This window comes from Mauremys reevesii, linkage group 15 (genome assembly GCF_016161935.1).
Source record: "Mauremys reevesii isolate NIE-2019 linkage group 15, ASM1616193v1, whole genome shotgun sequence".
In the NCBI taxonomy this organism is placed as follows: Eukaryota; Metazoa; Chordata; order Testudines; family Geoemydidae; genus Mauremys; species Mauremys reevesii.
In genome coordinates, this window is record NC_052637.1 from 3,610,923 (window position 1) to 3,634,161 (window position 23,239).

Here is a 23,239-nt window from a genome sequence, read left to right on the forward strand (position 1 = left end):
TATATCCCTGCCACCTCACAGCTGCCTGTGTGCAGCCCGGCTGTTAGTTCTGCCCCCTGCCCAGACCCCACCTCTGCCCCTCAGGGCCCCTCTGCTCCTCCTGCAGCCCCAGGGGTTCTTCCCCCCTCCCCAATCCATCCCTGGGGCTGCAGGGAAGGGGAGAGTCTTCCACAGGTCATAGACATGAGGAGTCAGGGGCTGGGTAGACAGAAGTCCTCCAAGGTGATAGAGACTGGGGTGTGTGAGGCTAGAAAGACTGATTTCTGGTTCTCCAGTGGGATATTCCCCACCCCTCTCAGGGACACAGTCGGAGCCGAGCTCCCAGCCACACCCAGAACCAGGGTCGGATTCTCTCCCCACGGACAGAGCCCGGCGGGAAAGTGAAGATCAGGGCCTCATCACCAGCATCGATAAATGTCACCTGCCTCCGGTCACAGTCCAGACAAACCCGGATCCTGCTGGGGACCCGGCTAAGGGTCAGGGGGGTCTCAGGGTCAGTGAGAACCTGGAAGTGACGCTCCCACCACTCCACAGCCCAGATCCCCCCCTCAGGGCTAAGGCTGATCCATCCCTTCCTCCTCACAGATTCTCTGGCCACCCCCACAGCCCAGCTTTCCCCATCCCCGACCTCCATCTCCCAGCAATGTTTCCCCAAGGTGAATCCCTCACAGCCCAGCACACAGGCCCAATAGTCAAATCTCTCAGGGTTGTCAGGCAGATATTGCCACGTGTCTGCCAAGCTCACACTTTTCCCATCCTCAGATAGGACAAATTGGGGATGAGCCGTGTCTGGATCCAGAGTCACATTTGCTGGAGAGAGAGAGAATCAGAGCGTTAGGGGCAGAGCTCGGCCCTGGGGGAGGTTGGGACCATTTCTCACACTCCCCAACTGCCCCATCCTGGCTGGGACAGGCCTGGATCCCAGGGAGCTGCCTCTGTCCTGGGCACCTGAGACTGAGCAGGGACGTCACTGCAGTTCCTCAGGCTGCGTAATGGGACCCACTTCATTAGTTTTTCATTTGCTTGCTGAGGCTTCAACTCCCTCGTCCCTCTGCTGGGGCTGCTCCACACCCAGCGTCAGAGTCACAGCAAGGAAGGTTTTAGTGAGGAGGGAGCAGAGGAGGAAGGTACCAGCTTTGAACCCCAGAGAGAAGCTCCCTCCCCTAATGGAGCCTCCAATCCCAGACCAGGGAACAGAGAGGAAGATGCCGCATTGGGGAAGAGCTACTTAAGAGCAGAGAGTAGGAGGTGGCATTGGGTGGGGTAGCCCCATCCCTAGAGAGAAGGGAGGAGCTGCCAGCATCACAGGGAGAGCATCTCCCCAACCCAGGAAGCAGTGAGCAGCTCCAATGGGAGAGCCCAGCCCTGCCCAGAGGAAAGGCAGGATGTTGGAGAAGTGGATGAGGAAGACCCCCTGCACCATGGTAAAGCAGAGGGATGTGTCAGCCCTCAGGGCAGAGAGCTCTGTTCACCGGCTGTTCAGGCAGAGTTTTTCTGGGCAGCTGTGTGGGAGTGAACTCAGGGAGCGCCTCACTGCTCAGTGTGTTGTTTTTAGGGCTGTGTGTGTCGTAGCTGGTATCGGTTTGGCTGGTAACTTTAGCTACAATGTCATGAAGATGTTTTCTTATCATTTAAAAACAATCTCCAGCTGCAATCTCACCCTGTCTGAATGTTCCTAGGGATCCTCCTCTTTTCATCTCTAGTGCAGATGGCAGAGTGTCTGGAGGGGGGAAGGCGAAAGGAGATGAGATTTCAGCCTTTCATATTTATAACAGTGTCCCCACTCTCAATTCATAGAACTGTCTTTTAATTATGACAGTGAAACACACCGAGAAACACTCAGATATTTAATATAAAAAGGTCTGAAACTGTCTCTTTCCTCTCTCATTCAGGCATCTCCCAGCAATGGAACCAATGTCCTTGCAGCCTCATAACTATTCCAGGACCCACAATCTGTCAGTGAGATTTACTTTTCCCCTCCTCATCCTCTCCCACCCTTCAGACCAGGGGCGGCTCTAGACACCAGCGCGCCAAGCAGGCGCTTGGGGCGGCCGTTTCCCGGGGGGGCGGCATTTGGCTCCGGTTGAGCTCCCGCCGGCATGCCTGCGGCAGGTCCACCGGAGCCCGGGACGAGCGGACCTGCCGCAGGCATGACTGCGGCGGGTCCCGTCTTCCCGCGGCTCCGGTTGAGCTCCCGCAGGCATGACTGCGGCAGGTCCGCTCGTCCCGGGCTCCGGTGGACCTGCCGCAGGCATGCCGGCAGGAGCTCAACCGGAGCCGCGGGAAGAGGGGACCCGCCGCGGGACCGGGGAAGGGCGGCACAGCGCTCCGCGCTGCTTGGGGCAGCCTACTTTCTAGAGCCGCCCCTGCTTCAGACTCCAGTTGGTTTGTCTCATTCACTTGCTGCCTTTTGTCGTAACCTAGACCCAGATCATACAAAGACTTTGGCATAAAAGTAACTTTACCCACTTTGGTCCCTTTGAAACTACAGAGAGCAACACTAACGGGATGTTGAGAATTTGCTAAATCCTGGTTCTAACTGTGAGCTGTTGGGTCTGTTTACTCAGCGTCTCTACAGAGAGCAGCACGACGGGGCCTCGTCCTCCATAGGCAGAAATAGAAATAATAATAATAATAATAATTTTATAATTGTGGAAATTGAGGTGGGGAAGGTTGATTCAATGGGACAAATTCACCCCTGTACCAGCAGGAGAGGGGTGACTCTGCTGTTCAGTGGCTGCAGGGGCCGGTGCAGAATTTGGCACAGGCTGAGGAAGTTTTGAAGCCAGTCAGAGCTACATCCCTGTGACAATGGCCCCCGTGTGTCTTGCCCAGCGTGCAGAGTGTCAGAGGCCCAGCTTTACACGGCCCACCAGCCTCTGTCCCTCGTCCACCCCCCTCCCTCTTTCACCCGCCCTCACCACCCCCACCCCATTCCCAGCCCTCTCAGGAACCCGCCTTGTGCCTGCAGCTGCTGGGGAGGAGGCACCAGAGGCTCCTGTGCTGGAGGGATCCCTGATCATGGGGGAGGGGCTTTCTCCTTCCCTACAGCCCATTTGGCCCAGACTAGCTGCCGTATGGGACCAGAGCACAGTGATGGGTTCGGTCCACCTTTGAGAAATGTGCCCCATGGTTTCCGATGGGGCAGTAGACAGGGAGGGCTCTGAGCTATAGAGAGTTCTTTGCTGCATGTCTCGCTGTTGGGTCTTGCCAAAATGCTCGGTATCCAACTCACCACTATATTTGAGGTCGGGAAGGAATTTTCCCCCAAGTCAGATTGGCAGAGAGTCTGGGGAGATTTCTGCCTTCCTCTGTGGTGTGGGCCATGGGTCACTTGCAGATTTAAACTAGTGTCAATGGTGGAGTCTCTGTAACCTGAAGTCTTTAAATCATGATTTGAGGACTCCAGTAGCTCAGCCAGAGGTTAGGGATCTATTGCAGGAGTGGGTGGGTGAGGTTCTGGGGCCTGCAATGTGCAGGAGGTCAGACTGGATGATCATGATGATCCCTTTTGGCCATAAAGTCTATGAGTCTGAGTCATTTCTTTTTTTAACAGTAATTGTCATGGCAGGGCATATTTTTGGTAGAAATAAAGGTTTGAATTAATCATCCTGAGTGACTTGGACCCCAAGTGCGTGACATTCTCACCCAACAAGTAAATAGAAGCATCATCTAATTGTGAACCAATTGGCCAGAGACACTCTCCTCCCTCACTCTCAGAGGCTCATCCCAATTTCCATTCCCAGATCCCGTCTAGGTACCTTTGAACTTCCCCAGAGTCTCCAATAGCACAATAGTTTTCTGGGAGAAACCACTGACTCGCTCTTCCAGTTCAGGAGAAATCTCCTCTGGCTGCTGGAACGTCCTCTTCTCACACCTGGAGAGAAACCATTTCAGGTGATTATATTTCACTGTGTGACTCCTTATAAGTTCTGGCTAGTGAGTTGCTGCTCTAATGGGCCTGGAGATAGAATTCTTCAACTTCTCCCAGCCTCAGAGCAGATACAGCACAGCCCAGGGCCAAGCAACCTTCCCTTCAAAGGTCATTAATATTCTTCAACTCTGGCCTGGAGAGACCAGCTCTGGGGACAAAAGGGGAATTGAGCCTCCATGGCCAATTTACTCCTTGGCCTCCATGCTCTGAGGGTCAGGAGGTTCCCAGGTGAAGTGCTGTAGAAATCTGCCTCTAGGAACTAGACTGAGATACCAACTCCCCCCTCCCCAGCTCATTCCACACAGGGCTCCAAACAGTCCTCAGGTTGGAAACATTCTTGACAACTGCTGGCCTGGGCTGATTAGTGACCAGTGCCCCAGCAGTGACAAGCCCATAGTCCATCCCCACAATCCTGAGGCAGCCAGTCCCTCAGGGAGGTGACATCTCTAGGAAATACTTGAGGTCAATCTTTCCCACTGACTGGAGAATTCCAGAGAGTCTTCTATACAAGGGTGAGAACCTCAGGATAAAGTTGATCAGAGAGATTTGTATCCAACATGTGACCTTCCTCACACATTTTGCTGTAGAGCCCTGGGGAGATGCAGTGCTAACATCACCACCAAGTTCCTTCCCAGCGTTGTGAGGTGTGAGGGGGAGTGAGAGAGAGTCATGTACCTGCTCAAGGTGCTTCTAATATCCTAGAAGAGAGAGAGACAAAAGAATTTCAGTCCCCTCTGACACACACACAGGATTCCAGGGAAGAGATTTTGCAAATATGGGGAAGGGAGGCCCTGTCCTGGCCCAGGGTCATGGATTCCCTGAGCTAATGAGGGTTTTCCATCTCTCATATCTCTGTGTCTGTGACTCTGCAAAGAATAATAATTATTCATGTCAGCAATGCCCATGCCGAATTACACTATAGTCTCCGACTGCTGGACTCCAGTGCTTAGGATTATGGAGCCCTCCCTTCCCAGTGTGGGGGTCTGGCATGTTTCTAACAACAGGTGCTGGTTTCCAATTGTCCCTGGGGGTGCTCGACTCCACCCTCACCTGCACTCCACCCCTTCCCGCAATGCAAAACCCTAGCGCTACTCTTCCCGCTCCCACTCCACCCCCACCCTGCCTCTTCCTCGCCTCCTCTCATGAGCACACTCCCTATCTGCTCCTCCCCCTCCCTCCCAGCATCTCCTGCACACAGTGGAACAGCTGATTGCAGCAGGCAGATGGTGCTGGAAGAAGACGAGGAGTTGATCGGCAGGGCTGCTGGTGGGCAGCAGTGAGGCGGGGATCTGCGTGCCATGGAGCACCCATCTGCGTTTCTCATTCAGTCTCACCTGCAGGGATTCACTGGCTGGCTTCTGACACTTCCCCTCCATCTCATGGATCAGCTCACTGAGATGGGAAATCTGCCCGGAGAGTTTACTGACATTTTCATTCCGTATCTTCGCAATCTCCTTGTCCAGCTTCTCAAGCTGGGCCAGCAGGAGTCGCTCTTGTTCCTCCAGGAACTGCTGCAGTTGGTGAAATTCAGACACAATCTTCTGCCTCTCGGTTTGTGTTTGTTTCTGTATGAAAATAGGAAAAGGGATGGTCAGGCACATGGGTGGAGCCCGGGGTCCTTTAATGGAGAGCTGAGTGTGCAGGAGAAAGAACTTCATTGAAAATCCTCAGATTTCTGACATTTGACTCTAGCCTGTGGGTACTAGGCAGGGGATTCTCTCACACCTTCCCCTTTGGCCCCTGTATCTCTGAAAGGGATGTTTCTATGCCTGTCATGGTCAGCATCTTCTGTTATTTATGATCTCTGGCAGGACTCAGCACTACACTGACAGAGACACCAGGGAAGATAAAAGGAGAAAACATTTTTAAAATGCACAAAATGACCAGACACAGCAGAGAGCACTTCACAGGGACATTCAGTTCACTTGGGGAGGATTTCTGGGAAAGCCACAAGGGCTAGACATTAACTCATCAACTGCAGTGGAAGCTTAGGGCTTGTCTACACATGGATCTAACCCAGCAATCCAGGATCATGGAGAAACACACACAAGTCCCATGTTCACGTAGGCCACACAGGAGTCTGCCTCCAAACAGGCCTCCCACTGCCAGTCCCACAGCTGATTCATAACAACAGGCACCTACCAGATATTCCCGGCAATTCCCCTCTCCAGTCGCTTTCAATCCCCGCAGCTTTTCTCTCTCTTCCCTCAGAGTCTTCAAATGGGCCTGCTTTCTTTCCTGAAGAAACAGAAATGATTTAGGAGGTTTCATCTGGATAGTTGAGAGGTGCTGGGAAGTGGATGTTTTTCCACCTGAAACCCAAGATGACTGTGGTTCTAATCGCTTTGTGACATCAGGACCACCAAGGAGATAAAATCTTACTAATGGAGACTGGGAGCATGTTCTTTTCCGACTTGTTAACAATTCCAGTTCAGTCTTTTTAGTAATTAGCGAGAGATCTCAATTATACCCAAGCTTTACTGGTATTTGTGAATTGATTAGGGGTACAACACATTACAGGGCACCAAAGTCACATGCGGGTGAATCAATAAACCAGTTTTGTAGAAGGTTTCACAAACCAAGTGATACAAATTCCAGAAGCCACCAGGGTATAAATAGGGGCTGGGATTTCAGCCCTGAAGCCCTGGGGACCAGGGGCGGCATCTTATATGGGCTCGACGTGCTTAAGCACCAGGAATATTCAAGGCTGAGGGCTCTGCTCCACCAATATTTGGAGCTGGGTTTCTCCCCTGCCCCCACCTCCGAGCTTCCCTGCCTGAAAGAAAACAGCCAGTGCCTCTCTCCTTTGTTTGTGTTGCTTCTGCCTAAGGCTATAAAGATCAGTGGCCGGCAGCCTCTTGGAGCACCGGGGGAGGGGAAGAGGGAGAGAGGAGGAGGAAGGAGGCACACAGGTGCTTGGGAGCTCTCTCCCCCGCCCCGGCACCCAGGGGCAGCAGCAGGGGTGGGGAGGCCACCCATGATGGCAACCCCCCACCCCGGTGTGATGAACTGGGAATATTCTTAATGTTTTCTCTGAATACTGTGTTGGTGCCTCAGTGTCCCCTATGCAGTTCTTAAGTATCCAGGTCTTGGAATAGGGGTGTGCGATTGCTACAGAGCAAAGGTGCCAGCTGAAGGTGTTGGAGACAAAGAGGTCAGGTGACCTCCTGGCCCGGGAAAGAAACTGAGCAGAGAGGAGGGGCTGGAGGGTGTTTGGGAGTCTGGAGCTGGCTGGGGATGAGGACTGAAGTGCAGACAGGGCGGGTCTGGCTCACTGCGCCCAGAATGGACCCTGTACCTACAAGTTCTGTGTTAGACTGTGTTCCTGTCATCGAATAAACCTCTGTTTGACTGGCTGGCTGGCCGAGAGTCACGTCTGACTGCAAAGTGGGGGTGCAGGACCCTTTGGCTTCCCCAGGAACCCACCGGGGTGGGCTCGCTGGGGGAAGCGCACGGAGGGGCAGAGGATGCTGAATGCTCCAAGGAGAGACCCAGGAGGTGAAGCCGTATGAGCTTCTTGCCCTGAAAAAGTCTGCTCCGAGGGAGAGGAGGCTCCCCAAAGTCCTGACAGGCTTGGTGGGGAGCAGTTCCAGAGCATCACCCGGAGACTCCATGACACCCGGTACCCACCATAGGGGAGGCGAGTGGGCTTTCTGGACCTAAGAGAGTCCCTAGGAGCATGTGCCTTGACTGTGGTGCAGAGTGACTGTGCTGCGGAGGGGGGAGAGGAAGGGTCCCTCCCCTGGAGCTTGCTGCTGCTGGTAATGGGGTGGCGGGGGCAGTCCTCTCTGGCCCTAGCCCTGGGGCAGCCTGTCTGCATCCCAAGTTCCTTATCCCCAGCCCTGCCTCACCCCAGAGCCTGCGCCCCCAGCACCCCAACCCTGGGCACCCTCCTGCACTGTGAACCCCTCATCCCCAGCCCCACCCCAGAGCCCTCACCTGAGGGGAAAAACGTGCAACTTAAACTTGGTGGTCAGTTTGGAGTATCATTGTGTTGGGGACTCTGGTACCCCAAACGGCAAAGTTCGTTGTCTGACCGCGAGAGACAGGCAACACCAGCAAAGTTCAAATATAATGCTCTTTATTGAAGAGTGCACACGACAGTAGAGAGCGAGCTCGTCTCCAAAGAGAACCAGCTAACTTCTTTGCAAAATTACCTAGGTTTATATAGACAGCTCCGTCGCATCATCATAATTGCAATTAACTAGTTAAGTAGCCACCCCCCTTCTTTTGAAGCTAGAAACTGTGACCATACATTCTTTTTTATGTTCTACAAGATTAAATGTTTTACATGATTTATGATACCTTAACAATCACTAATCAATCTAAAATGTAATTGTTAGGAATAGACATAGAACAGAAACAGGGAGTACTGCACAGGGAGTCTGGAAGTTTGGAATCTTGGCTTCTTATGAGTTCTTTAAACGAATTGTTTTTACCTCAGTACATTTGGTACCATGCTAGGAATACAGTCCCTTTCTTATCTCATGGTTGCTTAACTTTGTGAGAGACAGACCTGCAACTCCCTGGGACTTTCCACTTATGAATTACCCATAAACCTCTGTTAGGCTGTTAGCTTGACTTTGTTCAGGTTGACACAACTGGCTTTGGGTTACATTTTATTTAGGCCTAACAATCCCCCCTTTGTCCCTAGAGGACCGTAACGGGACTCTTGGGACAACAAATTACCGCTTGGCAGGGCACAACCGGGTTACGGTTTCTTCAGTTGCAGACGAAGCTTCAAATCGCCTTCAGGGGTAACAGTTCATTGGTCTGGGGCACTGACCATAAATCAGGTAGGTATACCAAGTGGTCTAATTTCCCAGATGTCTCGGTAAATAATTCAGTCCCACACACCTCCTCCCCATGGACCCGACAGGATTCGGTATGTGGGAGCCCACACCCACCCTAACCGGTCCAAATGCTTGGAAGGAGCACTGTGAATGTCCACACTTTCATCCAGAAAGTGTCCAAGTATGTTTCCATGACCACAGATCAGATGGTACTCCTGATGTGTCTGTAAGGGCAGTGGGCCAAGTCTGGTGCTCAGGATCAAGTTAATCATACTAGATCCCACTGCAATGCCTTCCCAGCCTCAGTGATATTCAATACCATCTCTTGCAGTAACTTCTGGGTCACAGAACTAAGGGCGGAAATGACATGTAACTCACCAACTCCAGCCTGTACTGAAGATAGCTGAGCTTCAAAAATAAGGCTAGGGGCCTTTTCTAGTTGGCCCAATTTCTTATCATGTTCTTGGCCTTTAAGAATATTCCAAATGGCTGCTACACTATCGGCCCCAGCCCACAGGGATCTGGTCAATTTTTCCTTCTTTCCAGAGGAAATAACCCAGGCTTTCTGTTGTGCGAATCTAATGGCAGCCCCTTGTGAGCAATTTGGGTATGTAAAAGTGATCTAAAAACTGGATAAAGGCAATGTCATTTAAAATCCAATTAGGGAGGGCAATACATACTGAAGGATTTATCCAAAACACAGGGCGCAGCCTGTAGAATAAACCCCAAAATCCAATTAATACCACATTCCCAAACATGAGTCCCACAAATTTCTTCCTGCCAGTGTGTAATTCTTTGTCTCTTCACCAGGGTCAGTTCTTAATGTTCTTTTTAGTCAGGAATTCTTGGACTTTGGCAATGTCAGTGGAGTGAGTGTTTCTTCTCCTTTCCCCAAACAGTTGTAGTTCAGCATTCTTCAGGGGAGAGATTACCAGTACATCACGCTGTAATGGTTTTGCTTCTTCTAGAAAAATTCAAAGGCACAATAAATTTGTCAGTGGACAAGGGAGAGGTTCCTAGCACGTCACCTTGTCCTTTTTCCCTGCTGTCCAGAAAGCACGATAGAACTAGAAAAAGGAATAGGCTAATCATCAGTAGGAGAATTCTTCTGAGGTGGAGGGGTCTTTTTGCAGTTAGAATCCTGGGTCCAGGCAGTCAGTCTTTGGCACTTCACAGTGGTGTCGGTAGTCAGCAGGACTCAATAAGGGCCTTTCCAGCATGGAGCCAAAGCAGTCTTTCGCTGGTGGACCTGTACATTGATCCAGTTTCCTGGTTCCAAGGAGTAGCAGGGCTGCCAGGGTCTTCGGATAGTGCTTCTTTACCTGTGAGAAAAAAAAACCTAACACACTTCATTAGTGCCTGGCAGATCTTATAGCCGCGTGGGCAAATTTAAGTCCCCCCTTTTTCCTTTTTGGGTGTTAGCCAAGTCTTAGCTGTGAGCAGTGTCCTTGAACAGAGTCAGTGTCTCATCTTGAAACTGAGCATGTTAACTATTTTGTTCTCAGTTAACTTGGTCTTTGTCCTTTTCCCGTCTCGGCTTTTTTTTTTTTTTTAACCTACAAAAGAAACTTTTACTTTTTACTTATACACCTTTTGTTAACAATGAACACATACACATTGCAGTTATACAGTACATTAGTCTTATCTAATATATACCACATATACCGTTTCACTAAAATAACCTTATGACAGAGCTTTGGAACAACAAACCAGGACAAGCACACCCACTTTGAGTTCATTCAATACAAACTGTAGTCCAATAGCTTTCCACCATCCCCAGCCCTCCGGCTAGAAGTCTGAGGTAGCCAGAAGGATCCCATGTACAATATGGGGAGTGGGTTAACTTTTCATGTCCTTGCTTTCAAAGACTGTTGGTATGCAAATTCTAATAATATTTTTTAATTAAAAATATTGGCCAATGTAGTTTTTTTCTTATACTTAAGAAAATGTATAAGACTGTAGTATATCACATTTTTCTGATGTATCCAAACACTTTGTATTGTAAGTTGAACAAAACAAGTATCTGCATTTCAATCTAACACTGCCGCTTGATTTTAAATCAGACCATCCCATAAAAATATTAAACACATCAATGCTGGCCACGAGACAAACTCCACAAGACAGAACATAGAACACAAAACATAATTTGTACTGTGCTAGCAAATGCATGGTACGTTGAATGCTGTTCAGCTGGCAATAGTTTTCTTTAATTATCTGAAAGACAAAAACAGAGGTCTGCCCCTTCTGGGCAGTCAATCATTACTTAAAATACACAAATACCCTTGTTGATTCCAGGCAAAACAAGGGAATTACCCCATATTTTCTTATATGTGTTTTATAGGCAGCCCAGGTTTTAGTGACTCCTACCTTATTAGTTAGATAATTTGCATTAATACAGATGCTTTCTGGCTTGCTTTTTACTTGTAACTCCTGCTTGTAAACACTGAAAGAAAACATCATCACTCACAGTGCTCTCAGAGCCTAATACAATTTTAATTACATAACACTATATACATTCTTCAGCTAATTTAACAAAATTGTTCATAGCCAAATGATTACAATCCAATAATTTCTTTGCCTAAATTTATTTACAAACATTTTAAAGACACCAAGAACTTTTTACTTTAGTACGTTTACAAAGTTCAACTGCTGTTCCCTCCAGCAACTACAGAGTTAACTTTTCACTCTGCCTTAAATCACTTGCTTGTTTTCCAACCCGCTTTCCAATCTCTCTGTCTGTTGCCTGCCCGCCTGGGCCCGATCCTGCTTTTCTCGCTGAATCGTCCCTTCCATGGGTACCAACTTATTCCACAACCAGTTAGCTAGGAGGGTGGGCTTCTGAACTAGCCCCCACCCTTCTGGTCGTTTCCCTAAAACATTTCTACTCACAAAACTACTCGAGTCCTCCCTTGTGAGGCTTGCCACCTGGGCAAAACACATGGCCCACTGGCATTTAACTATTCAATTTCCTCTTGTAGCAAACACACTGCTGTTACGACATATGCTGAGCACAAATGGTTAAATTTTAACAAGTCCCTGAAGGACTGGTACTTGCTTAGCCAGGGCTTCCTTTTCTAACTGGAAGTCCTGTCTCAAGGCCTGCAACTTGCCCTGGGCGCAGGTTTTAGGTGCTGCCTGGTTCATGATCTATGCTCGTAATTGCTCAATTCTAGTTATCAAGTACACATCTCGTCCCTTTTCTCCAACTACTCTATTGCCCAGTCCTGCTACGACTGGGGGCAGATCCACCTGCCACCCTTCCGGTCAACCAGGGTGGAGAGAAAAATGTGAAACCCCTCTCCAGTTCTGAGACTTGCAGCGGAGAGTGGGCACACCTTTAATTATGCAATCCTCAACATATAACACCAACAATACCAAACAAAACAAACATAAAATAACAAGGGTAAAACAAATAGATGGTGTGAATTCTGCAGGGCTCCCCCATTCTCAATTGCTCACCAAACTGTGACAAATTTCTGTTACCAATTTATCCCTCATGTCAGGTGATCAGGCTGACACTGCAGGACATTGGGGGAAACACACCATATAATCAAATTTTAAAGCTTCTTTAAAAATAATAAAACAACAATGAAGGGTGTTGGGAACGCTCCCACATCACTCAGGAAAAACATGAATACTTCAACCCTTAAGCCACTTTAATACTCACACATGTCCAAACTGGCCACGTCTGTATAACGTTCAGAGAAGGGGAATAGGTGGACGGGAGATTATCCTGTATACAGCTTGTCCAGAATTTCCAACATGCTTCCGCTCTTGGGAGAGCTGTTTTTTACACCCTGGAATCTCCTGCAGTGTCTCTTTCAGAGATTCCAGTTCAGATTCCAGCCTGTGGCTTCTCCATTATCTCTAAGCCAAGCTGAATTTCAAATTAACCCGTTCCTAGACAAATTGCTCACACTGTGTCAGAGGCTTTTCTTTGGTGATTAAAAGCTCCTTTGAGATATATGATCTTATCTAGATTGAAGGTACCTTCTAATGGGCATTGTTTAGATGGATCTTCACGCGTATAAAGGTTCCAATTCTCTAAATACCTGCAGGTTTTAGGACCATAATGTACGTACATGTAATATGCTGGGGTACCCTTAGGGGGTGAGGTGGAATGTTTAGACTGTCCCTCCCCCATTTTCCACACACACTCACACACACACACCAAGGCCATTATTTCCTATTACCACAATGCATCTTATCTTGCTGCACAGTCAATAAATTCAGATGGCGTGAGCCCAAGAGAGACAGACGTCCCCACGGACAATCTTCCTCCCAGTGTGGTTCTGGGGCATATGCTGGGGGATTTTTTACAAGAGCTCTCCATACAGCTTTAAACATACAGCTCCAAAAGCTACCCGGTTCCAGAAATCTTCTTTCAATCTTTAAGTATTAGAGACAATGGGGCGTCCCCCAGGCACTTACTGCCAACTTGTCCCATTTGGTAAGGGGACTCTAACCCCTCTTCCCCGCGTCAAGGTAAAGGGACTCTAACCCCCACCTCCCACGTCGAGCGCTCACTTACCTCTCCAGGGGACTCGAACACCTGGACTGGGACTCAAACCCAGGCTGGGACTCTAACCCAGACTACTTGGATCCTGTGCAAACCTGGACTGGGACTCTAACCCAGACCTAAGTTGTCAGGGACTCGAACCCCGACAATCTGCACTGGGACTCTAACCCAGGCAACCTTGACCCTACTCAATGGGTAGGTGGATGTTGCTGGATTTCTACGAGCTTCAGCTGGTTCACAAAACTCGCCTTATCGCCAGCGCAGAGATCAGATCACTAGGCAAGGCTCTTCTAAACCAAAAGATGCGCGCTGCGTTGCCTCAATGTCCAATCCCCCCGCTGGAGAGTCAGACGAGTCCTGGCGGAGTCGCCAAAAGTTGTTGGGGACTCTGGTACCCCAAACGGCAAAGTTCGTTGTCTGACCGCGAGAGACAGGCAACACCAGCAAAGTTCAAATATAATGCTCTTTATTGAAGAGTGCACACGACAATAGAGAGCGAGCTCGTCTCCAAAGAGAACCAGCTAACCTCTTTGCAAAACTACCTAGGTTTATATAGACAGCTCCATCGCATCATCATAATTGCAATTAACTAGTTAAGTAGCCACCCCCCTTCTTTTGAAACTAGAAACTGTTACCATACATTCTTTTTTATGTTCTACAAGATTAAATGTTTTACATGATTTATGATACCTTAACAATCACTAATCAATCTAAAATGTAATTGTTAGGAATAGACATAGAACAGAAACAGGGAGTACTGCACAGGGAGTCTGGAAGTTTGGAATCTTGGCTTCTTATGAGTTCTTTAAATGAATTGTTTTTACCTCAGTACGTTTGATACCATGCTAGGAATACAGTCCCTTTCTTATCTCATGGTTGCTTAACTTTGTGAGAGACAGACCTGCAACTCCCTGGGACTTTCCACTTATGAATTACCCATAAACCTCTGTTAGGCTGTTAGCTTGACTTTGTTCAGGTTGACACAACTGGCTTTGGGTTACATTTTATTTAGGCCTAACAATTGTGTTTAGCACAATACTTGATTATTTTACACCCCTTTAAAGTATATAGTCATATACAGGTGTTACAAAGTGGGAATGTTCTTAATGGTTTCTCTGAATACTGTGTTGGTGCCTCAGTTTCCCCTATGCATTTCTCAAGGATCTAGATGGTGGGATAAGGGGGTGTGATTGTTGTAGAGCCCTAGAGTGCCGGTGTGATGCCGTCTGCACAGAGAATGGCCGAAACCCTTTCTCCGGGCAACTGATGGCCTGGGCCGCACTCCTGCAAGCTGCCAACTGAAGGTGTTCGAGAACAAAGAGATCAGGTGGCCTCCTAATGCCTGGAAAAGAGACAAAGGCCAGAGAAGGGAGTGTCAGTGCCTGTGTGGACTTCCGGGAAGCACATAGTGTGGAAGGGGATGCTGGGATGCTCTGGAAACTGAGGCACCCACACAGGATTCAGAGAAAACATTAAGAACATTCCCACTTTGTCACAACAGGTGCAACAAAATATACCACCATATATTGAAGCAGGCAAGTGCTGCTCCTGACTTTCCACTTTTAATTGACCCTTGTAATCTTGTGATGCCGACGCGTTGTAGCTTCATTTTATATTGGCTTACAGGGCGAAAGCGGGGGGACCACCATTTTGGGCACCACCAAAAATTATACAAACCTGCCGCCTATGCTGGGGACTGCATTGGTTGGGCAGAGCTGGTCTAAGCACCAGGTCAAACCCCATGAGATGTAAGGAGACCATTCGTCTGGTTGGAAGTTGCACAGTCCCAGTTTTGTGGAGCACTGTCCCTGTCCGGTAGTGCCTCAGCACACAGCGTTTAGCCCAGTGATCTCCTCTAGTGCAGGCCGGCAGCATCTGAGTTTAACCCCTCATGGAGCAACACAGGAGTTCAGAATCTCAGTGAGAAACCTCCTCTCCCTGCTGGGCCTGGGACCTTTATCAAGGCGTCTCTCCCTCCTAACGGAGACACTTCATCACTGGGTGGGGCTGATGCTAAGATGGCAGCATGGCAAAGTGGTTTGGGTCTTGGACTGGGTCTGGGGAGATCTGGGTTCTGTGCTAAGCTCTGTCACTGACATGCTGGGTGACTGTGGGCAACTCACTACCCCACTTTCTCTTCCCACCTTTTGTCTAGCTAGCCCAGTGGTCACCTACCAGTCAATTGTGATTGACTAGTCGATCCTGGAGACTTTCCCAGTCGATTGCAATCTCCGGCAGCTGTACGGCAATTCCAGAAGCAGCCAGCATGCCCCTGCAGCCTGGGGTGAGGGCAGGGTTCTCTGCACATCGCTCCTTCCTGCAAGCATCACCCCTGCAGCTCCCACTGGCTGGGAATGGGGAACTGTGGCCAATGGGAGCTGCGGGTGTGGTGACTGCAGAGAGGGGCAGCGCGCAGAGCCACATGCCTCTCCCAGGGACTCCAGGGGCCTGTTGGCCCCTTCCAGGAGTGGCGAAGGGCCAGAGCAGGCAGGGAGCCTGCATTAGCCCCACTGCACCTATGACTGGGAGCCTCCCAAGGTAGGTCAGTGCTGCCCAGCTGGAGCCAGCACCCGATATCCCATCCTTCACCCAGCATCCCTTACCTCCTTCTGCACCCTGTACCCCCTCCTGCACCCTAACCTCTTGCCCTAGCCCTGACCCTCCTCCCAGAGCCAGCACCTCCTACCCATTCCTGCACCCCAACACTCTGCCCCAGCCCAGAGCCCCCTCCTGCACCCAAACTCCCTCTCAGAGCTTGCACCCCTCACCAATCATGCACCCCAACCCCCTGCACCAGGCTCAGCCCAGAGCCCCCTCCCACACTGCAAATCCCTCTGCCCCAGCCCGGAGCCCGCACCTCCACCTGTACCCCAACCCCCTGTCCCAGACCAGTGAAAGTGAGCGAGGGTGGGGAATGGAGAGCAATGGAGAAAAAGGGGTATGGAGTGAGTGAGGCTTTGGGGAAGGGGCGGTAGATCCTACTTTCAAGCCTTGATATTTTGCCTCTGCTGCCGCACTGCCAGATCATTAATTTTGTTACAGCATCTCCCGTACAATGAAGACTTTACAGAGCTGAATGATGAGTCACACTCGTGACAGGGAACTCTCAGTGAAATTAGGCTGTCATTAAACCCCAAAAGTTAACCCATTAAATTTCACAAACGTTCCCTACCTTGTACTCCTGGGCAGCCTCCTGGATGGGAACCACCGTGTGAGCGCGGTGAGCCCGGGATCTGTCACACACCATACAGATGGGTGTTTGATCCTCTTCACAGAACAGTTTCAGAGCCTCCTGGTGTCTCCCCTCCTCTTCCCTTTGCTGCCTGTAAACTCAGTCGCTTGGTGATTTCTACCATGTTTCCCAGCTGCCTGTTGGGCCTGAGGTTTCCCTGTTGCAGTTTCTCTGCACCGAGGACAGGAGATGTCTGTATCGGATCTCTCCCAGCACTGGCTGATGCAGGCTCGGCAGAAATTGTGCCCACACTCCAGAGTGACAGGTTCTGTGAAATACTCCAGACAGAGGGGACATGTAGCTTCCTCCTGGAGACTTTCCACGGGGCTCTCTGCAGCCATGGCTCCCTCTGGGCAGTGGAACAGGCTAAATTTCAATTTCCTGAATTCACACTCTGCCCCGCCTGCAGCAGCAAGAGGGTGTTTCCTTGCCTGAAAATGACTCAGGGCTTGGCTACACTTACAAGTTGCAGCGCTGGGAGTTACAGCGCTGCTCATGCAGCTGTGTAAGGGCCAGCGCTGGAGTGTGGCCACACTGACAGCTACCAGCGCTGCAGTGTGGCCACACTTGCAGCACTTTCCAGCGCTGTATTGAGAGGTGCATTGTGGGCAGCTATCCCACAGAGCACCTCGTCCCATTTTGGCGCTGAGTATTGTGGGAAGGGGAAGGAAGTGTGCGGGTCATTCCGCTTCCTGTTTGCCAGCGCCCCGTGGTGCATCGCTTCACATCCCAGCATTCACTCTTTCCGGCAGCGTTTGGCGCCATTGTGAGTGTCTTTCTGTTACTCTCTGTGAATCGCGATTTCTGTGGCAAATGGACCCCGATCTGCTGAGGACTCTGCTGATGAGTGTCACCAACACAACACGTTTGGCAGTCGAGCTATTCCTTCAGCTCCAAAGTGACAGTGAGGAGTCCGACGATGATATCAATATGGATTTGTCTGCCGCGTGTGACAGTACATTGCTTGCGGCATTCACGGAAATGCTCAGCACCATTGAACGCCGCTTTTGGGCTCGGGAAACAAGCACTGAGTGGTGGGATCACATCGTCATGGAAGTCTGGGATGATGAGCAGTGGCTGCAGAACTTTCGTATGAGAAAAGCCACTTTCATGGGACTGTGTGCTGAGCTCGCCCCCACTCTGCGGCGCAAGGACACAAGATTGAGAGCTGCCCTGACGGTGGAAAAGCGGGTGGCTATTGCAATCTGGAAGATGGCAAATCCAGACAGCTACCGGTCGGTCGGGAACCAGTTTGGTGTGGGAAAGTCGACCGTGGGAATCGTTTTGATGCAAGTTTGCAAGGCAATTAATCGCATCCTGCTAAGAAAGACCGTGACTCGGGGCGTGCAGGACATTGTGGATGGCTTTGCACAAATGGGTTTCCCTAACTGTGGAGGCGATAGATGGGGCGCATATTCCTATTCTGGCCCCACCTGGCATCAGAGTACGTTAATCGTAAGGTATTTCTCTATGGTTCTCCAGGCGCTTGTGGATCACCGCGGGCGTTTCATTGACATTTACACAGGCTGGCCTGGAAAGGTGCATGATGCACGCATCTTTCGGAACAGTGGCCTGTTCAGGAAGATGCAGGCAGGGACTTTTGGCCCAGACAGGAAGATCACAGTAGGGGATGTCGAAATGCCCACTGTGATCCTTGGAGACCCCGCATACCCGTTACTGCCTTGGCTCATGAAACCGTATACAGGGAAGCTTGACAGGAGCAAGGACCGGTTCAACTACAGGCTGAGCCGGTGCAGAATGACTGTGGAGTGTGCTTTTGGGCGTTTAAAGGCTCGCTGGAGATGTTTGTATGGGAAGCTAGACTTGGGGGAAAGCAGCATCCCGCGGTTATAAGCGCTTGCTGTACCCTCCATAATATTTGTGAAGGAAGGGTGAAACATTCAGTGAGGCATGGACCACCGAGGTTCAAGTCCTGGAGGCTGAATATGCACAGCCAGAGAGCAGGGCTAATAGAGAGGCCCAGCACAGGGCTTCAAGGATTAGGGATGCCTTGAGGGAAGAATTTGAGGCTGAAAGCCAACAGTAATGTTTGCTGCCTTGCATGGGAGTGAATTGCACTGCTTGCACTGTTATTTTATTATCCATAATAATAATATGATTTGCAGTGCCTCTTTCTTTACTGGGCTAAGGTATCTTTCACTATCTGCTATAATAAAGACTGTTTTCAAAGCCAAGAATTGTTTTATTGAAAAGAAAAAAACTTCCTTGACAGACAGACAGACACACAACATTTCATTAACACAAGAGGGCAATGGTGTGGGTTGGTGAACTGTACAGTCACAAGTTTGCATATGCCATGTCTGGATTGCTGTTTAATGAATCCTGCACTTCAGGGTTCATATACTGCATGGTGATGGGGGTTGAATGCAGAGGGTAAGGGTGGTGGTAGGTATCAGGGCTGGTTGGGGAACGTACAGGTGTTGGAGGCAGCTGGTGGTGGTAAGAGCCTGGATGCTGGGGAAAGGTGGTTTGAGCTGACATTGGGGCACAAGGCACAAAGGACGGGGCGGGTGGGGGAGTAGCACGGTAGTGCTCTGCTTGCATGGCAACGAGTGACTCTATAGACTCCGCTTGGCGCTCCAGGATGCTTAGCAGCCGCTCCGTGCTTTTCCTCTTGGCCACTGCATTTCTCTTGCGGGTCCTGCTTTCTTTCTCTCGCCACTCCTTCAATTCTTTTCTCTCTGTAGCAGAGTGCTGAAGAACAGTTTTCAGCATGTCCTCTTTGCTCTTTCGGGGATTTTTTCTCAAATTCTGAAGCCTCTGTGATGTTGAACATCTGGGCAGTCCAGTCAAGGTCACTGTAGACACAGAAATGACAACATTTAACACGGGCAGCATTGTATCCACTATCTCCAGACATGAATTGTTACACTGAGGGAGTTCTCACTTGCAAGTTCTCACTTGCATTCTGTATCCCAAAAGGAAAACACAACAGAAGCCACGAAATGGTGAGTTATATAGGGAGAAGAGGGGCTTGAGTGAGAGGGGAGCTGGTTGCTTCGGGTAATCTGGAGTGCTAGAGGGGTTGAGTGAAGATGCAGATGCAGGGGTGATCTTATCTCCCTATCTCTTCACTAAAGAGTCTCCCAACATTTTTCACAGGACTTAATCCTGGAAGATGTTTCCCTACTGCGAGTCACTAGGGAACAGCGGGGGGCTCTTTTAGAGCAATGTGGATTCCGCCCGGGACCCTATGCGGCGTGCCTGTGTTCAGAAATGGTCCCCCCCCCACTGGCCGAAGAGTGGCTCGGACGCGTCACCGTCACTGGGACAAGGGACACAGTGGCTCTGCCTATAAACCTGCGCAGGCATATTGCCCACGCTCTGGATGAAGCTTTTGCTGAGATAACTGAAGCAGATTACCGCGACGTGATAGACCACATCAACGGGCTATTCCACATCTAGGCTGGCATGCATGCATCCATAACCCCCCTTCCTCTCCAGAAACATTTCCACCCAGAAAATAAAAGCCGCTTACCGGTACCCCGCTCCTCTGCTTGTCCTTCTGCAACTGCTGGCTGCTGCAATTGGGTACTTTCCTCCTGGCTTGAGAAGAGCTCCTGGCTGCATGCCTCCAGGGAATCTGCGGTTTCTTCCCCCATCCCAGGAGCTTCACTCGCGGTTTCCTCTCCCCCCCCCGCAGCCTCCTCCTCCTCCTGTCCCCCAGCCTGCTCAGAAGTGTCCATCGTTACCCTGGGATTGGCAGTGGGGTCACCCCCAAGTATCTCGTCCATCTCCCTGTAAAAACGGCAGGTCGTGGGAGCAGCTCCGGATCGGTGATTACCCTCGCGGGCTTTGTAATAGGCACTCCGCAGCTCTTTAACTTTCACCCTGCATTGTAGTGCGTCCCGTTGATGGCCCCTATCCAGCATGTCCCTTGCTATCTGCTCAAAGATATCGTAATTCCTACGGCCGGAGCGCAGCTGTGCCTGAACAGATGCCTCACCCCAAACACCGATGAGGTCCTGCAATTCACCTGTGCTCCATGCTGGGGCTCGTTTGCCGCGTGGAGGCATGGTTACCTGTAACCTGTAACTGATTGCACTCCACACCTGGCTGCAGCAAACAGGAAGGGGAGATTTTTAAATTTCCCGGGGCATTTAAAGGGCGGGTCACCTGAGGCAAGAGCAGTAGAGTGCAAACTGATGTGCAGAGTGGCTGAACAGGAATTCTGGGATAGCTCCTTATTCCCTGGAGGACAGGTAAAGCGCTGGTGAGTGTCCACACCTGCTGAGCAGCGCTGGTGTCACCAGCGCTGCACTCCTTATACCCCAGCCGGGATGGGTTTTCAGCCAGCGCTGCAACCAGGGAGTTGCAGCGCTGGTTGTGCCCTGCAAGTGTGGACGGGGTGTTAATTGCAGCGCTGGAAAGCCTCCACCAGCGCTGCAACTTGTAAGTGTAGCCAAGCCCTCAGGCTGTTTGCTGAGCAGGAAGGACCCAACCAATTTCACCCCTGGAGGCTTTAGTGAAAAAATGTACAGTCACACCCGTGACAGGTAACTTTCAGTGAAATTAGCCTGTAATTGAAACCCCAAAGGGCTCCCAGCCTGTAATCAGCCCTTGTGCTGGTGGGGAGGGTCACTGAGGCATCCGCCTGTGAGGATGAACCTGCAGGAGCAGGAGCTGTGTGTCAGGAGTGATAGGCTGGGCAGAATTTTTTTTAATAATATATAGTTTTGACAGATGATGTTTGTTTTAAGCAATTTCTATATTTATCTATTTAAACTTTCACAGCTGCACAACAATCTGGGTTTTAAGCATTTCATTCCAATTAAAATTTTCACGGTTGTGGGAAATTATGGGGGGATCAGACAATATTTTGGTCAGACCAGAACTATTTAATGACACTGGACACTGAGATTCAAAAAGTTGAAACTTTAGAACTGTTAAAATTGTCTGTGAGCAGGTAAATCTCCTCCCTCCCCCAGCAGCTCCCCCAAGGCAGTAACCCAGTGCCTCCCCCCCCCACGACAGGGACCGAGGCTGAAAGTCCATCTGATGGCAGCTCAGGGGCCTGTGGAATGTGCTGGGAGCTCAGACTGGGCCCTAATGGGGCAGGTGCCCCTGTAACACAACCACACCCAGCAAGGCCTGCCCCCATTTTCTCCCTGTTTGTCAGTCCCCGCAGAGAGACCAGGGACTGCAGGGAGACCAAGCTCCTGTCCCCTAGATGAGGGCTGGGGCCCAATGGCCGAGGGTGTGCGGGGAGCTCGCACTAGGGGCCTGCAGGGCACATAGTGTGGGATAAACAGAGACCTCTCAGGCCACTTGCCCATTGCAGCTGCAGGAGGGGATGTGGGGACAGACTGAGGAGGCCTGGGGCAGTCTGGGAAGCCGCCATCTGGGACAAGGAGAAGGAATTCAGCTGTGGCAGGGGAGCCATGCTGGGCAGAGATGCTGCTGCGGATGCAGCTAGTTACCCAGGTCCAGCGTTGCAGTAGTTTAACAACATGGTTAATAGACGTTGCAGCTCAGCAGAGGGAAGTGCTGGTCATTTGCTGGTCTCCGTGGGGCTTGAGATTTGCAGGCATCATTCAAACACCTTTCCCCTGCGGCTGTCTCAGGTACCTGGATCTTCACTCAGCACTGCAGAGCAGAGCAGATTCAGTGCTTTGGTACAGGGTTACAGAAAGGAAAAAGACTGGAATGGTGCATATCGTACCTGTCATTTCTCTTCCCGGGCCCTGGGGATGTACCGTGTGCAGCTGGTTACTGAGCCCTGGTCTACACTAGGACTTTAATTCGAATTTATCAGCGTTAATTCGAACTAACCACTCAACCGTCCACACCAGGAAGCCATTTAATTCGAACTAGAGGGCTCTTTAGTTCGAATTTGGTACTCCACCCCGGCAGGTGGAGTAACGCTAAATTCGCACTTGCTAGCTCGAATTAGGCTTGGTGTGGATGCTAATCGAACTTAGCAGCTCCGGGAGCTATCCCACAGTGCACCACTCTGTTGACGCTCTGGACAGCAGTCCGAGCTTGGATTCTCTGGCCAGCCACACAGGAAATGACCCGCGAAAATTTGAATTAATTTTCCTGTCTGGGCGGTTTGAATCTGACGTTGTGGTTGCACATCGGGGCGAGCTCCGCAGCACCTGCAACGATGCAGAGCTCTCCAGCAGAGGAGTCTGGGCAATCCCAGAATAGAAAGAGGTCCCCAGCATGGACTGACCGGGAAGTCCAGGATCTGATCGCTGTGTGGGGCGAGGAGTCTGTGCTCTCGGAGCTGCGCTCCAACAAGCGGAACACGAAGACCTTCGAGAAGGTCTCTAAAGCCATGAAAGAGAAAGGATACAGCCGGGATGCGATGCAGTGCCACGTGAAAGTGAAGGACCTAAGACAAGGGTATCAAAAAGTCAGAGCGGCAAACGGACACTCCGGAGCCCAGCCCCAGACATGCCGCTTCTACGAGGCACTGCATGCCATTCTAGGTGGGTCTGCCACCAGTGCCCCACCAGTGACGGTGGACTCCGAGGACGGAATAGTGTGCGGGACAGTTCCTCCTCCATGTTCGCCGATGGGGAAGATGAGGAAGGGTCTTTGAGGACGGCGCAGGCGACATCGAACCCACTCCGCTTTCCCTGACAGCCAGGATCTCTTCATCACCCTCACAGAGATCCCCTACCAACCGTCCCGCCCGTTAACCGGACTCGGAATCAGGGAAGGATCAGGCGTAAGTGCTACAAACAGGGAAACATTTATTTTTGTAAGAAACAGGGATATATATAAAAAATAGA

At 50.6% G+C, this 23,239-nt stretch overlaps 1 pseudogene; it reads right to left on the reverse strand.

The window, feature by feature from the left end:
* Positions 1-295: 295 nt before the first annotated feature.
* On the reverse strand, positions 296-16,819 carry LOC120383912 (annotated as a pseudogene).
* Between the last annotated feature and the right edge of the window lie 6,420 nt (positions 16,820-23,239).